A 19,213-nucleotide genomic window follows, 5' to 3' on the forward strand; every position below is an offset into this window, starting at 1 on the left:
ATGATTTCCAACACAGGGAGGTAGGCCACCCAGTGTGGCTTAGCATGGTACCCCTCCAATGGCTGCTGCACTGGTTCACAGCACACTTGGGATGCACCCTGGCAGTACAATATCTGCAGCCCCTGCACTACCTGAGCCCTCAACATCAGGTAGCATTACTCAGGCAGCTGGTGCAGTGGTACCCTCTGGCAGTATTGGTGGAGCTGGTGATTTTGACGCATGCCAGGAGATGCCAGGCATGGTGCATGAGGTAATAGAAAGTATCACTGGTGCATGCCTCAGCTGGATAGAGAAGATGATCACTGGAATTCTGGGAAAAAATCCATCAAGCACTCCAACAGCAAGCTGAAGAAGGGAATAGTGATGATAGTTCTGAGGGTGAGGACTACATTCTCACTGTCCCCATGCTTGACAAGAATGGGCCACCTCTGATGTCTCCTGCTTATCCCCAGTCATGGTGTCCCCCATTCGTTTTGTGTCCCTTCAATCCCTGTCTCTGTCTTGTTTGTCCTGTGTGTCTGTACCCTCTTTATCACCTACCAACTTTTCTGACCCTGACATACCTATGTCCCTTACCCAACATTCCTCTCTTACTGAAATAAAATTAAAAAATGGGCTCCAATCCCACAAAAAGAAATATCCCATACATAGCTCTTCACTTCACACTTGTTTTCTTAACACACTTAATTTGGTCCAATTCACTATAGATGTGGTCCAGTTTGCTATATGACATGATTGTGTTGTTGTCACCCATCTTTGTTGAGATGACAGTCCAAAGTTGGCCAATATTCCACATATGTTCATTTTACACTGTTCAAGAAGTGGGTAGCTATAGTTATTTCTTAATTCCCTCCTGCAAATTCCTGTATTGGTTTCTCTTTGTTCTTCTCCCGGTTTGCTCACATTTTAAGACTTTCCTATATACCCAATTTTCACACCCTTAATCTGGTTAAAAAATAGAATCACACACCACACACACATAAATAATAAATGCCTAATAAAGGCCTTCACTTTTTGTCCTTTACATTTTCACAGATTTTGGCAATGCACAACAATGTTGAGCAACAGTGAATATCTCTTCATGTCTTATGGCATGGTATATCCATGCAATGCTGCTTAAACCGACGGCACTAAAGGAACACACAGTTAAAGCAGCATAATGCCACTAATATTAATATTTACTATTGTATTTATTTAGACGGATGAATGTATAAAATGCCAATCCATTTGTGTACTGTTGACAAAATTCAGTTGAGTGATGTTTGTTTTTATATAATACTTCACTGTAGTAATGCCCTCTCAAATTTCAAAAAAATATCACAATTAATTATTTAATGTTATCCTGAGTACATATGTAAAAAAAATAGATTGAGCTAGATCTGAACCCTATATCATTTGTGTTCAAAAGAAGAACTCACTGCTGTTACACCTGCTACTCCAGAGATAGCTGATAGAGAGCAGTTATTCTTCCTTAATGTGGTTTGAGTGGAGGAAGGCAAACCAATAGAATGATTATAATTTTCATAATGAAGCAGAGACCTATGTTTGCTCATCACTTAACTCCACACAAAAAGGGAAAGCAGTACTAATAGTCCTTCAGGTCATAAAATTTCAGATGCGACTTTTGCAATATAAACTACATTATGAACAACATAGTAGCGGTCAGTTATTTCTACCATAGCTGATATGCAAAAGTACTTCTCAAGTTCAAGTAGTAGTCATTAAATGTAAGTCTCATATGCACAAACACTTTGCCATCACTCGCACAAACCAGCTGCTCAGTGGAGTGTTATTGAAGTAGCTAATTGGCATGAATTAGTATGCTTACTGCCGTGTTACTCTTTATCTTTTAATTCATGCAAAACCACAACCAAAGGGAAGGCACTTGTTATTGACTGAACAAATATTTACTCAGACTCATGTGTGCCGTACTAATGCACTTAAAAATTGACATGTCAGTACTAGTTCTCAGATGTCAGCTATACTACAGAAATGGTTTACTATCAAAAGAGTGAAAGGCAATTTTCTGTTACTCAGATGATCAAGGGTATAGGTGCAAAATGTGAAAAGCCCAACTTGAAATCACGTCACCTTTGGAACGTTGAGATGCAGCTTTTATTCATCATTGTGAGCATTGCTTTTTATAATAGATCTCACTACAGTGGGGATCAGGAAAATTACCCTTTTCCTCACTGCAGTGCAATCTCAGAGTTGGAATATATAATTAGCAGGGGGGGGTTTGGGACACAGTCCCCTATATAGGGGGGTACAAAGGGTTTGCCCCCCAAAATGTGTGTATGATATCTTCAGATGTCAAGGTAAGTCGGGTAATGTCGATAATGTCGAAGTCAACATTATCAACATTACCACATTCAACAGTGTGAGGACTTGTTGGATGTCATTTTCTCTCATTCAGTTCAGATATGTAATAACTCAATAAGTAGATTTGTAACATTTTGATAGTAAACCTACAGAAATAGATATCACAACTGCATTGCAATGTCATCTATAGCTTTATACTGACAATAGACATTCAGATTGTCTTACAGATGTATTAATGTGGACATCAATTCATCACAAATATGAACACATGTACATACATAGTTGCATCCATGCTGATCACAAAACACGTGTCTGTTGGTATGTGACAGTAAGTGTGTAATGTACACAATATATTGAGAAACAACTGCATATGTCTCAGTTCTGCTATATGCATTCCTGACAGCATTTTAGCATCTAATCTGAGAAGCTGTCTTTTAAACTATACCTGCACATTGGAAACACAACAGATAATACAAATTTCACACTTTGCGCACCACTCTCATAACAGGATATGTCATCCATATCATATAATGATGATGGTATCATCTATAAAGGCCAGTATGACAAGGCAAAAGCATACTACAGGATGTTGCAATTATTTACCACTGTGTTCTGTGGATGAGAACAAAATGCGTACATGGGGTTAAATTACCACAACCACAACATGATGTGTGTATCTCTATGTATGTTTAAGTGTGTGTGTACATAGTCAGAAGGACACAAGTCTATAGCCCATTGTCATCAATCCAGTCCCATGCAGAATAAATATTTTTAACACTTGTACCTGCCTACACAGCCATTTCATACAGGCCTCCCAATATCTTCTTCCAAACATACAATGATGATGTCATCCACTATAAATTGTCCAGCAGCAAAGTAAAAGTCATGTTTCTGCTATGGCACTTGCATTAAATACTGAGTTCTCTAAGTTGTGTAACTAGTTAGGTAGGGGTTTTAATTATACTGCAGTCATTAACAAGTGGGTGTGAGTAGTCAGAAGAGAATCAGTCTGTATCGTACTGCCAACAATCCAGTCCCATGCAGAACAAATATTTTGACAGTTGTACATGCCTATATATCCATTTCATATAGGTCTGAAAACATCTTCTCCCAAACATACAGTGATGATGCTGTCCACTATAAATTGTTCAGCAGCAGTGTGAAAGTCAGAATTGTGCTATGATGTTTGTGTTAAGTGCTGAGGTCTATAGCTTGTGCAACTAGTTAGGTAGGGGTTCTATTCTCACTGCAATCAAGTGTGTGTGTGTGCTTCTGTGTGTGTTTGCGTGTGTGTGTTTGTGTAAGTGCGTTTGTGTGTGTACATGGGTGAATGTGTGTGTGTGTGTGTGTGTGTGTGTGTGTGTGTGTGTGTGTGTGTGTGTGTGTGTGTGTGTATGTGCAGTCAGAAGAGCATGAGTTTGTATCCTACTGTCAGCAATCAAGTCCCATGGAAAAAGTTGTACATGCCTACACAGCCATTTCATACAGGCCTCCAAACATCTTCTCACAAACATACTCTGCTGATGTCATCAGCTATAAAATGTCTGACACTGAAATAGCTAGACTTATGCTGTGGAGCTTGCATTAAGTATTGTGTTCTATGAAAGTATGGTAGGGGTTCTAGTCACACTGCGGTCAGCTTGTGTGTGTGTGTATGCCTTTGTGTTTAGTTAGTTTACATTCAAGAGACCATTTTTGAACAGCATGTATGACATTTCTGCTACAATCTTCTTCTCACTAGACACTGCTGATGTCATCAGCTATAAAGTGTTGTCCAACACTATAATAGCCAGACTTGTGCTGTGACTTGCATTAAGTACTGTGTTCTGTAGATAGTTATGTATGGGTTCTAGTCTCACAGTGGTCAAATGGTGTGTGTGTGTGTGTGTGTGTGTGTGTGTGTGTGTGTGTGTGTGTGTGTGTGTGTGTGTGTGTGTGTGTGTGTGTGTGTCTGTGTGTGTGTGTGTGTGTGTGTGTGTGTGTGTGTGTGTGTGTGTGTGTGTTCATTGAAAAATCAATATGCTGACAATTTTATAATGGCATGCAAGTCCACAGCTATGTTAGACACTCCTCCAAACATCTTCTTGGAGCATAGACTGGTGATGTCATCCTGTATAAAGTGCACTGTATTGGCATTCAAATCAAACTTGTGCTTTGGCAGTAGCATTAAGTACTGTGTTCTCTAGCTTCTGCAACTAGATATTTATGGGTTATTATCTAGCAGCAAACAACATGACTGTGTATACATTCAAATAATATTTATTATACAATTTTACACCAAGATATTACTCCACATCCTTGTCAGACACTCCTCCCAACATATTCTTCTCAGGTATACAATGACGCTATCATACTCTATAAAGTGTAACATGACAGTTTTAAAGTCAGACATGTAGTGTTGCTACTGTTACATTGTATGGAATTCGGCTGCCATACCTACACTGATATACTGCTCAAATCAGACCTACTACTGTGTGTGTGGTTGATGGTACATTACAGTCATTGTATCATCATAGGAATCACTTTTCATTTCACTAACACTTAGGACATTTAAAATAGTCCCATGCATTCAACATCCCCTTTTTCCCCTCTGACCACATGACATCCTTCCTGCACAGGAATAGAGGATGTCCTCATGTCAAAGATGCATACTCATTTCATGAAGCAGCGTCCTTCCATAAACCTCTGCAAGCCATCTCAGGACCATTGGATGTGTTATTTTCATGTGTGTCATAGGGTGGTTCACATGTCACATATGTAATGCAATCAACAAATTCATACATAGCCTTACTATACTAATTACATGGGCACATAAGTCTAGTTTCATCCACATGTTGTAATGCTGTGATATACACAAAAAATATTACTTGTTTTGATTCAATTGCAACTTTGTGGAATTCATTATATGCACAATTGGGTTGCTATTCCCAATGATTACTGAGGTCGTCACCAGCACCATTGTTGTGACTATCAGCATCTGTGTCAGTAAACATTCTGCATGATCTACAACCAACTCATTTATGTGTCCTCATATGGTATCAGGCCACTGAAATAGTTTTGCAATGAAAAACGTATAGGTATAAGTTATGCAACTGATGTAATTACATAACATTGTTAGAGTTGTATGACTGTGTGAATGGTACCACTGTGTGGCATGTGATTCATAACCAAGGATGTATTTGGAGGTGTTCTCACAAATTATCTACTTAAATAAGTTCAAAATGTTAAGGGGAATACACATCTAAGCATAGAGCAGTTTATGGATGCCAGCAGCCATACTTCATAGGAGAAAATAGACAATCTGCTAGTTGACAGTTTGTCTCACAATTCATCCCCAGTTGAGACTGACTATCAGCTAAAGTATACATGCAAACATTAATCAGTTTATCTTCTCAGGAGAGCAACTCATCTGTGCACTCCCTAAGGCTAAAAACAGAGTTTCAATGGGCCCTGCCAACATCCTAGGTTGCCTATAATATGACTTCCAACCTGACCTAGCAGATAAAGTTGGATCACTACTTAAACACAGCCTCCAGACAGCATATGTTCATACAGAAGGGTATAAATCAACATTCATCTATCTGAACAAGGGGGTACCATCCTTTGATGCAGGGACTTATTAGACCCATAATCCTGACTCTCATCTCTGAGGCAGACCACTGACTCATAATGGAACTTATCAAAAAAGACACAGGTAATCTCCCCACTGTGCAACAAACCCATGTTTGATTTTTTAAGGCTACATCATGCCTGTTAAATATAGTTGACATCTTCAAGAAGGTTAACCAGGCCATGCCTGAGGAAAAGAATGTCATCATGTATAACTTGATCTGGCTAAGGCATTTGACACAAATACATAGGTATTACAGAGAAACTGTTGCAAGTAGACATAATCATTTACATCACCACATGGCTAGATAAATAGATTACACACAGGACACAACGTCAAAATGTGTGAAGCCACCTCTAGATAGGATACAGTGACCAAGTCTGTACCTCAGTTTTCTGTATTAGGCCCTCTTCTGTTTGGTATTTAAGTCTCAGAAGGCAAGACAAACTTTACCTAGGTTCACAGATTAGTACTAGGCTAACTGCCCTTGTAGGCCATTTTAAGCCTAGCCAATTACTCCATGTGAGAATCAAACTCTGCACACTGTCTGTAAGGCAAACATCTTAACCATTATACCAACCTCTGACCTACATCACTTATCTAACCACCTTTTTGAATGACTCCAAATTGCGGGCAGTCATTGAATTAAAGAACGCTATTGATATACTGCAGAAAGTGCTAATACACAAAAATGATTGTTGCCAGAGCCACTGAGACACACTATATGAAAAAAAAACATGATTATTTCCTTTTGAAAGCAAACACACAAGCTAATTACAGTATAGACAGCACACCCCTATAAGCAGACCAAGTGTTATATGACCTGGATTCTCAGGTAGATAGTAAGCAGAACTTCCACCAGCATGTGACCACAGCGGTGACAAATACCTTTCATGCAGCACATATCCTGAGTATGGACAGGCCATCCACATCAAAGGACATTATAGTCACATTGGTCTCAGCCCTCAAACCAATATAAGTACAATGCACACTTTTGCATGTACCTTACCACTCATCTTCCAAAGATGATTTACTCAAGTGTATCACGTTTGCCACAGTTTGCTTCCACACATCTTCTTGTTCTTACATTAGTATTCTTTGTAATGCATAATCATTTGAATTTGACAGTGCAGACTCCCCTTCAAGGTGTTATAAAAGATACATGTGTGATACATCCTGCTATGTAGCTCATTGGCAACATCGATGGTATGGGTGACATTCATGCAAGTGTGGATTGTGGCATTTATGTGTCATGCAAACCTCTCAACTAGCTCGGGTTGCTCCTAATTTAAAATACAGGTGTAACAGTGTCCCTATTAATGCCTCCCAAAAGTAGTAATTTTTGAGGAAAGTTGTGCTTGATTTCCCTTATAGATTACTGACAAATCATTACAGTGGTACAAGTGTGTTCATGCAGAACATGTTAATAACTCATAATCACATATTTTATGTCAATGACATGGATTAATTCTGGTATTATCCTGATATTGTCTATGATTGTTAATGCTTCTGTCTACCGTTATCCACAAGCCTGTTGCTATATTTCCAAATTTGTTGAGACTTATGCTGAGATTACATTCATATTCAGGTAACTACTTTGCCACATCTTGACAATATGCACATACCCACTGTTGTATATACCGTTCTTGCTCAATGTCCTTTCCAGTGATCATGTCAGTTTGTTATATTACAGACAAGCATCTCCACTGATATTTAACCTTGTCTGAGAGTCACATAATATACAAATAGGTATGTGATGATATTAATATATCCATACAGGAGGTATATTTAGCAGTATGTACTGTACTATATGCATATATGATTATTGTTTATGCTACAACTGTCTTGGCTTTGGTGTGTACATACATTGACATGCTCTTATCTGACATATATTACCATGCTTCACTTATCCTCTTACCCATTCTTCATTCCTACCATTCCTGTATGTGACCCTTTTTAATACACACACTTGCCCAGTCTACTGTCTTTACAAAGCAGTCTATGTACCCTTGATGATCATCACCCTAAACCTATATTTCAGTATGGCAAAAACACATCTGTACTGTACTGTTTGCACTTTCCTATTATGTGTTAGTAATGCATTCATTGACTTAAATTAAACCCTGGTAGTCATTGTGGCTATTTGCACAATCCCGCAAACCTTGTTTGCCATAATAAATATGTCTGTGTGTTTGAATGTTTTCGTGTTGCTTTGTTGCTTGCCACAAAACCTCTCTTGTATATATGTAAGTGCAATGTGTGACATGCATATGCAATTAGCACTGCTGCTTATTGCACAAAGATGTAAACTCTGTGTAGGCTTCATGGTAAGCCTACATGGAGATTTTTGAATCCTCAGAACCATTCTAAATAAGGAGGTTTGGGTCCCAGTGGTATTCATCATCGGAGAGCAGAGCTTTGCTGTAACTGCAGGTTGCTGGGTTCTTTTAAATGGTTTACCATCCTTGGTCTAATTCAAAATTTTAGCATTCCACCACTTTATTTTTTTTCTTTCCCCATTACTTCACAATATACGGACTTCTCCATTTCTGTGTAGCATGTTCTGTACATTTCCAGTTAATTCCATCTATTCTGTATTTTCTTTAGCAACATTGGCATTCTGACCATATTTCCATATCAGTCATACTGTCTAGAATTTTCAGCATTTTTGCCAAATCAGAAATTTGAAAGCAATGCAATAACTAACAAAAATTTTTGTTTGCTGGCTATCTAGTCTATTTATTTATTTTCAGTGCCCACTTTATTTACCTAAGGCTTTTTTTTACCTTACTGTTAATCCTGTAATGTGTCAGTCTTTCTCATATGGGTTAGAGCAGAAAAAAAACTTTGTAACAATTTTGTGAATTTAATTAGAAGATATAGTCCTTTACTGCTATGCTGATACCATGCAGCTACATGATATCAAAACCTTGTGAGAAACGGGTCTTACCAGGAGCAGTTGCCTAACATTTCAGATGGTATTGAACATCAACAGATTACACTCCAAAAAGTAAGAGTGACCTCCCCCCCACCAGCCCAATCTATCCAGCACAAGGAGATGGTCTTGAGTTAAAGGTGGACAACAAAGACAATGGGGCATAGATAAAGCATCTCCAAAAGACTGATCTTACAAGGGATCAGGAGTTACCTGAACCAGACATAACATGGAGAATGAGTTATTGCCTTTCTTGGAGACCCAATCCCTTGTGTTAACTGAAAAAGCCAACAGGGTCAGTTTCAGAATAAGTATCACACATCCAAACCAAGGTTCTTTCTTACTGTTTCTAAACTACAGAGAACAGGAAAAAAAGTTCAGTTTGATGCACATGACCTAGGGCCATTCTGATAGATAACTAGTGTAAGAGTTACTCTAAAGTACAGTACAAGAATATACAGTAAGATGAAGGTACTGATCTATTGCCAAGCCTGACTTAGGACTTTGGTTGTAGCAATCAGCTAAGGGTCCCAGCATTTATGTGTGTGTGTGTGTGTGTGTGTGTGTGTGTGTGTGTGTGTGTGTGTGTGTGTGTGTGTGTGTGTGTGTGTGTGTGTGTGTGTGTGTGTGTGTATGTATGTGTGTGGAGACAGTGAGAATCATACTAATGGATTTGTCTGTTGACAACAGGTCTTATTTAAATTTTTTTACCTGCCAAGCCAGCCAATCTCCCTAGTTTGAATAGCAGCGATTCCCAGGACCTTGTAACACAAGATGGTGGAAAAGCAAAACAAAAAGAGAGTTTTGTTCCTGACAAAGCAGTTAAGATGCTGAAAGGGAAAAATCTGAGGGGGGGGGGGGTCATTTAAATTATGTGATGAACAAGAACACAAATACTTCATGGGGGTTGTATGGCATAATTTATACTATTTCCTGTCCCAATCTAAAATAGGTACAAATGTTAAATATTACTCTTATAAACTTAAAAGGTTCCACGCCTCACAGTAACACGTTGTCCTGTTCAATTCTCAGCTCGTGTGTCTTCTGTATGGATATATGTGTGAATGGGCGTACCTTCATTGAAGGTTGTGCGTCAGGGCCGGCAACTCGGTATGTAAAAATCTACTGCCAGTCATTAGCGGACCGGAGTTCCGCTGTGGCGACCCCTAACCGGGAAAAGCCGAAAGACACAACAACTCTTATAAACTTAAAAAGTTGTTAGAATAAAAGGTTTTGTGCTGTCATGCATTTTCTGAAGAATATGAAGTCTGAATCTCAAATGTCTATCATTATTTAATGAATTGAGTCCTTATTGATTTGCTAGAAAACCATGAACTTTATAAGGAACAGATGAAAAATATGAAGCAAAAATATGGATATTCTATGACAATCTGATGGTTTCAACTGTTAACTAAAATGGATGAAGCAGACGGGACTGATATGGAAGACAATGATTTTAACATTTTATAGCAATCGTTCACCGAGTTTAGAGCAGCTAGAGAATGAAAATGACAGAGATGCTCTGTTCCATAATATTGCTGATTTGGACTTGGAGGATGGAAGGGCTTATTGTAACCTCAAATGCTGTTTCAGTTGGAAACAGCGGCAAGAATGCTTTACAGCACCTGATTGGCCAACTCAACAAACTATTTCAAACTTTGAAGCCTATTTGTTCGGTGCTCCTTAAACCAGCCCATGAGGTTATTTTAACACACAGAGAGGAGGCGTGTCATGCAAACAGCGTGGTCGGTGGCAGAAATGCTCAACAATATTTAGGCAGTGAAGACGGAGATGTTCTTCCTTCATGTAATGTGGAAATTAATGGATTTAACCAAAATTTAGGGAGTGGAAATGCTTTAACCATGAACGATGGCAGCTTTGACAGCAGGAGAACTCTTGAATTACTGCGAATGGGAGAAAAGGTGTCTACAAGTACTGCCTTAGACAAATGGACTAAAGGTAACAACAATAATAAAAAAACACAAGATAATAAACATGTTTCGAACAGTAATTCTGGACAGAATGAAGTGGACTTAAATGTCTGGCTTAAAAATAACACTAATTTTGATAAAAGTATAGCAGAGGATACTAATGCTGAAGCAGACACCTATTCCAACAACTTGAATAAACTGTATGATTTATTGTATAAATTTAAAACTTTGAATGCAGACAATGCATACTTAAAGGAATGTATTAGTTTAAAGGTTGTACCCAAAGGGTTAAGGGTATTTAGATTTTCAAATAATGTTGAAGAAGGTTCAGATTTTCATGTTGAATTACTTAATATGTTTGATAAATGTGGTTTTGACATACTTAGGGCTATTATTAAACAAAATGACACACTTATGCAAACATTAAATGATAGAATTAGTAGTGTGAACCATTGTGTTGTGAATGATTTAATGTTTGCTGTAGAAGAAGAAAAAATAAATATTTTGATTTGAGGAAGCAAGTCGATGAGACAATGAAATATATTGTTAATAGGAAGAAAAGAAAGATGGAAAGGGATTTGAATGAGTATGCATCCAATACACACAAACCTAAACCAAAAAAAAAAAAAAAAACATACTAGTACCCTAAAGGTGAAAAGGGGGTCTAATAGAATGGAAAGAGATATATCATTTAATAGAAGAATGGAAGGAAGTAACAGACCTGAATGAAATATGGAGGATGCATACAGGGAAGATTTAGAAGGACCTGGTGATATAAGTAACCCTTTAGAGTATCCCCCTCCGAAGGTCAGAGAGACTATGGAACAAAGGCTTCATAGACTATCATCAGGTCAACAGGAGGGGGTGGAACAACAATCAGAGGAACAATGCCTTCTAATGGGTGATATAAGGGAAGTGGATACCCCCTTTAGTAATGGTGAAGGCTGTGAACAGATGGAGAATATAGGACCTACATTGATTTATGATGGCTACACAATATTCAATTATAGTAGCTTAGAAGTTACTAAAGAATATTTTGAATTATTTAGAAAGGGATTCAAATTTGTACCTAAAAAGAAAAGTGACATTAGTAACTTAATGATAGACCTAAGAATGTTTTTCAGGAAGAAGAACCTGGAGTTATTAACCAAAGATGTACAGGTCACACAAGGTGATTTAAAGAAAAAGAGTGTATGGAACCCTCCACTACACCCCCAGTTAAAAAATCTAGAAAATGTGCTAGAAAATAAACTAAGAGATAAGGTTTCTACCAATAAGGTATGGTCAAACTTCACAGCAAAGGAGAGATCACTTTTGGCTAAACTTAGAAATAATAGTTTTGTGAGGGTAATGAAACCGGATAAAGGGGGTGGGATGGTATTAATGGAGTCCACTATTTAGGAAAGTAAAATGATGGACTATTTATTAGACTCAACTAAATACATTAAGGTCTCTCTGAATGAAATACACATATTGGATACAAAAGGATATATGTAGCTTTAAATGGCTTAGTATTGGAAGCGGTTATTGATATAGACACCTATAGGTTCTTATATAATAGTGAACCAAAGGTACCTGTTATATTTGGAATTCCAAAGGTGCATACGGACCTCAATAACCCCCTGTTGAGGCCTATTGTGTCAGCTTCCAAGTCTGTTACAGCTTTCATTTCCAAGTATTTGGATACAAAACTTAAAAAGGTTTCTATTACTGCCCCAAATGTACTGAAAGATTCCTGGGACTTCCTTAGAAGCATAAAGAAAGATTTATTTAAAGAAAATATGATTTTCATTACTATAGATGTTGTAGATCTTTTACCACTATGCCGCATAGGGAAGGGCTTGAATTTTTGGAAGACATTTTAAGGAGTACTAAAGAGTTCAGTAATAAAGAACCATATGTAATTTTGGTGCTGATGGATATTGTTCTGAAGTATAATTTTATTTACTTTGAAGAGGAATTTTTTAGACAATTAAAAGGAGTAGCAATGGGTGCTATGTGTGCCCCTACTTTTGCCAATCTAGTGCTCTCCTGGTGGGAGAGGAAATTTGTTTTTAATTCCAAATACAAAGAGTGTTGGTCACTTTATAAAGACTTTTTAGATGACATTTGCCTGTTTTGGGTTGAAGGAGAAGATAAATTTATTGATTGTTTTGAATATATATCTAATAGTACAGATTTTTTAAAATTTACTTATAAAATAGGTCATGGACACATAGACTATTTAGATGTTAATATATTATTTGATAGTCCAAAAAATAAATTTATAGCCAAGATATACAGGAAGGACACCTATTGTAACTCCTTCTTGCACTATAAGAATGCACACCCATACTTTCAAAAAAGGGTATAGTGAAAGGACAGTATGTGAGGGCAAGTAGGATGACCTCAGAAGACTCTAATTTTTTTGAAAGAAAGTAATGTGTTAAAGGATATGTTTCTAGAAAGGGGATATCCTGATACACTTATAAAAGAAATGTCTGAGTTAGTTTTGGTACATAGAAAAGATAGATTTGCCCCTATTTAAGGTTAAGAGGATCCTATGGAACAGAATATTAGTTTGAATAATGAGTCAAAAAAAAGTTTTGATAACACATTTATATTATATTATAGTGGTGATGCAAATATAATCAAAGATTTAATTAAGGAAGAATGGGATAGAGTTGGGGGCCTCTCGGACCTGGATCTTGCCTTTGATAAACCTTTACATTTTGTATTTAGGAAAGGCAAGTGTATTAAGAACATCTTGAAAGGTAGCTATATGAATAGAGTGAATAGGAAAGTGGGTACATACAAATGTGGCTCTTGTCTATAATGCCCAGATATAGCCAATACCTCTGAGGTTTTTTATTCCTAGCAGAAATAAGTCTATCACAGCTAAGGTCTACTCTAATTGTGAATCAAAAGGCCTAGTCTATATTGCAATATGTAAAGAATGTGAAGGATTTTATGTAGGTAAAACTGAAATATGTATTAAAAGGAGAATTTATGTACATTTGTATGAAATTAAGAAATCCAACAACAAGAATGCATTATTTAAGCACATTCAAACGTAAAAAGGTTAGCTTTGTTTTCTTTGTTTAAGAGGTTTTGCAGGTAGACAAGAGAAGTGGACCTTGGGAGACCAGGCTAGAATACAGAGAATTATTCTGGCAACTTTTCCTGGAGGCAAACAGATGACCAGGTATGAATAAGATGGTCTCCGCGGCCCCTATCTTGAAATTGAGGGCTGCCAAGCTCTGATATATCCAAAACCACTGTTTTAGCTTTTAAGATGGATGTACTTTTAATTTTCAAACAGTAATTTATTGTTCTAAACACCCTAGAATGTTTATTATGCATTTTTGGAAGTATTAATATTTTTATAAGTATTTATATATATATATTTTTACAAGGTTTTAAGTATCTTGTATGTATTTAAGCTATTTATGGAGTTTTTTTATATAAAAGAGAAGTATGCGGTTGTGATACGGTTTTATATATGACAATATAATGTTTTTAATTTAAGTATGCATTAGATAGGTTGAATGTTTTAAAAGAATCAATTAGACTTAATTAAATGTAGTATATATTCAGATCTATTAGGTATGGTGCTTTATCTGATGACGTTATTGAAGAAAACGTACTGGTTGTGCTCAGCGTTTGTGTATGTTCTTGGTGCTTATTGAATAAAGTTGGATTGGAGTTACGGCTATCCGAGTGCTTTCTACATGTTTTGAAGTTTCTATTTGGCACTATTATTCCTCCTTTATGACTTTTGTTATTTGAAGAGAAACATGATGGTGGTCTCTGAATATGTGTCTGAGGCAGATATGGACCTGCCATTGAGCAGTATTCTACTATCACCTACAATGATGCTACAATATGAAGATAACTGCACAATATTCACACCCTGCAAGCTCTACTTACCCTACAAACTTCAATATATATGCATCATTACAGAGATCATGTTCAAGACCAGTGAAAGGATTCCATCAGTGCACAGCTTCAATGCATATCACTCGTACAGGACAAATGCATTAGAAAAATGCTCTAAAGGTGAAGTTCCTTCTATATTCTTAAATAAATCACACCTCCAATCTCATTAGACAAAATAACAATCTGGAACTCCTCTGCATCCAACTTACTGTGCAGAACAGTCAATAAAAGGTCATCTTGTATGCCCCCCTCAGCCCATATATCCTACCTAAACAGTATGGAGTCCATATGTATTAAGCCAAACACCATACTCTTAACAGACTTCAGCTATCCCTCTATAAACTGGAAGACTTATATATTATCATACATGCATATCCAGAGATCTCTGGACAATAAAAATTCTCTGGACTGGTTAACCCACACCCCAACGAGGGGTAATAAATTCCTGAACTGGGTCTTTTTTAAAATGTGGCAGCTGTGACCCTATCAACTGTAACCTATTCCCTGGCCAAAATAGTCCACAAGTCCATCACAGTCATCACAAGACTGAAGCCTAACACATCCAGCAGTACCTCAGTATTCAGAGACTATGTGAAGGTGAATTTATTAAACCTGACAGATGACCTTGCTAAATTCAAAACCCCAATCACCCCAATGCCACCACTGTTCATGCAGAATCCTTTGCTGTCAAAGCTATGCACATGTAAATAGCTGCATAAATGCATCTGTCCCCCTCAGAAATAAACTCACCAAATTCAAAAATAACCCATTATGGTAGAACCTGAATATAAACAGGCTTTATAACAAATGAAAAAAAATCTCATTGCATTCATAAATACATCTATCTCTTAAGAAGACTAGAAATGTTCCTGCTAAACTAAACAAGAAACTATGGATCCTGATCAAATCAAACTTAGTCAGATATAAGGGAAAATAACCACCCAGGTGAAAGATAACCACAAAGACACCCGGAAGTGATACTGCTACGCTTTTACACTGCATCACAGCATTTGGTGAGTTAAGCATTGGGATGCATCTTGGTTATTTGGGAATTTTCTTAATCAAAAGCTTCATAAACTTTTTACTGAAACCATTGCCCAAGTAAATTTAGAGTTTTTCTTAGTGATGTCATGTAATGCAGTGGTCCATTGAGTTTAATGGATACATCTCTGCACATGTACAACATGCATCTGTTAAACTCTATAGGCGCACTTTGCATTTTTCCCCGTGTTGATGTTACTCTCTTTAAAGAAAAGATGAAGAAGTTCACCACTGGGTAAAAAGCCTGATCAACACCTTAAGCACCACATAATTTGGTGCAAAAGGTAAGCCACACAAATGTAACAATAGACTTTAACTATGTTCGATAGTTCAGAAATTAATAATGATGTCACACAGTCAGACCTAGAGAACATAGCCTTTCTCAGTTAACTTCACCCCCCCCCCCCTTCTCCCCTCCAATATTCTCAGATCAAATATTCACATCTTTATTTTATTTATTTATTTATTTTATTTTATTTTACATTTGTTGACTGGGAGAGTCCAACTAGATACATGTCCATTTTCAGCGGAGGTCCGGGGAGAAAAGCTCCACAGATTACAAACAAACAAGTATGCGATTTCGACATAGTAAACAAGTATTCATAGGAAAACACATGCTTTAACAAGATTCCATATTTTTAAAGTTACAAAGTACAAAATTCATTGGTAGTCACAAGATTTAACAAAATTCCATAGTTTAAAGTTAGAGTAAAGTAGTACTTAGAATGCACTGGTTTCCAGTAATAACACTGACTGAGACAAATGTAAGTAAAAAGGGGTTGATAGTGGATGTTAGGGTTAGTTTTGTGAGATGTGACACTCCCACCCCCTAAATCTCCCAAAAACAAGTTTTTAATGCACTAAGTCCAAGATCACTATGTCCATGGGCCCAAATAAGATACATGGCTGCCTACTAGTTAGCCTGAAACATGAATCATTAGACTCCTACAGAGAATATTCATTAGTCTCAAAACATACTTTGTGGTGAATGAATGGGAGACAGCAACAATAATTCCCTAGCATAAAAACAGATCTTCAACAGACCTGGTTAATTATAGACTTGAAGCCTATGAAAAGGATCATTATAGCTTCATACATTCATAGATTGTTACTAGTTAATGACACAGGGGGGCCTTTCTAAGTCTAGCCAAGTTTTCCCAAAAGAATAATGATATTCAGTATCCAAAAAGGACATTGAGTGCCAGATATTTATAAGCTACCTCTGTCTATAAGGAACATGGGTGTCAGGCCTGGTGTAAATTTCCTATTCCTCATCCACTGGTCTAGGCTGTGCTTAAAATTGGGTAACAGACAAACTCAGCTTCACATGGATGGGAAACCTGTTCCATAGGAGGGGAAATTTCTGGGACACATATCTGTCTCTCCAGTGCATTCTTTAATTTCATGTTATAAAACTTATAAATGAGGATATAGTTAACTTACAGACTCTCAACCTAACACAGTTCAGATTCATCAAGGGCAGATCCTGCCTACTTAACCTGCTCTAAAGTCACTAAGGTAGTGGATGATGGCAAATGAGCACACATTGCATATCTGGACCTTGCATCAGTATCCAACCCCATCACACAAACAGCCATCAAAGATTAACTCTCCCAACTAAATATTAATCACTCTGTAATTGATTGGATAGCAAACTGTCCATGGATAGACTCCAGGACGTAAGAGTGGGTAGGTCTATCTCTTCCAAAAGACCAGTCACTTGTGGAGAACCTCAGAAGTCAGTCAATGAGTCACTCCCCTTTTGAGTTGATATCATAAAAGTTTGTAAAAGACCAAGTTTGCAGATTAATAGATGAGTACATTCGCGGTGCTATCATAAAGTCCACAGAGGACACCAGGATCTTACAAGAAGGCTAGTTCTAAACAAATAGATGTTGTTAAAACCACAAACTAAAATTCAATGCCAAGAAATGTATAATCCTATCCCAGCAAGCATGATTCCTTCTGTATTTGCCATATTGACAATACCTTTCTGAAAATTGAACCTGTAGTTAGAGATCCTGGAATCTATGTCAACAAAAAGATGTCATTTGATCACTATATATTTACTTTTGTAAGGAAGACTTTTTTCATCTCACAGCTTACATCTAAAGGCATAATATCAAGATCAAAGTATTTACTTGATCTACTGTACTCTGCATCATTACCATGAACATTGATTACAATTCCCCTTTCAGTTTGCACTTGCCCAAAGACATGACACAACTGGAATGACCACAATGCTTTCACAGTAAAAAAAAAAATACAAATAAAAATTGAGGGTCTATTTATTAATCCTTTGTCAACCAGCTTAGTCCCACTAGGAATTTGACCTCTTTTTAGGGGAGACCTAAAGTGATATTTATATTCCTAGTGGAAATTTGGTTAGGGTATCAGGTAACTGCAGTACTCTTTTTGATAGGTGTCATGAGATCATTTAAATCCATCTGAGCTATCACAAACTCAATCAGATGGGACCTCTGTTTAACATTTCATCTGAAAGATGATATACTCACTAGTGCAACATCCTCTTAATGCTGCATCAAAGTGTCACCATCTACCTGGTGTAGAACCAACACCCTTCTGAAATAAAGGCAAGTGTGTTTCTTGTCATGTCACTGACACTGGTGAGAGCCCCTGAATAAAAAAAAAAAAAAAAACTATGTTGACCATCTCAAATCCTTGACTATTGAGGTGTAGCCCCTGTCTCGTGTCTACAGCCTCAAAGAACCCTGTTCTGTCAAATCGTTTTTACATTCACAAATTAAATGATATCATAAATACCCACGCAAGGGACCTAAATCTTTTTCACAAATTAATACAACATGTTGGAGGAGTAGGTATGTGTCATAAGAGAATATTACTCCTATGGAACTGTCTTTTATTCCACAAAAAATGAGGTTTCCCTAACTGTATTCAAATATAATTTGGACAAATGGACTGATAACCACAAATCTACCCTAGTTACCACCATTGGCACTCATGTATAAAGGTAACATGTACTTATCCCAACACATACTTGTTCTGTCGACTCTTCAGTATTCATATTGCAAAATATAAAGACTAATCATTGTGATAGGTATGCCAGGCTAGGTATCTTAAGATCCTCACAGATGAATAGCTTAGTAAGTACCTATGTACCAGTGAATAATGCCCTCAGTGAAAACAGTAGATCTTACAGTATATGAATTTCAGGGATTTTAAGCTTTCCGTTTTGGACAAGGTGCCTGGGGGCAGTCATGACAAAATAAATTACAATGTTATGAATTGTTAGGACATCTAGGGCATCTATGTTTAAATGCTAAGGTTGAAGCTGGTTTAAACTATACATAATCTATAACCAATATTTTAGAAATGTGGGCTGTCAAGCTTTAATTACTTATTTAAATATAAGGCAACCACTGTTTATAGAAGGTGTGGGACATTGCTTTGTTTATAATTATTTATTGAATATTT

The sequence above is a fragment of the Protopterus annectens genome, chromosome 1.part2 (genome assembly GCF_019279795.1).
Source record: "Protopterus annectens isolate FY-2018-M chromosome 1.part2, PAN1.0, whole genome shotgun sequence".
Lineage (NCBI taxonomy): Eukaryota > Metazoa > Chordata > Ceratodontiformes > Protopteridae > Protopterus > Protopterus annectens.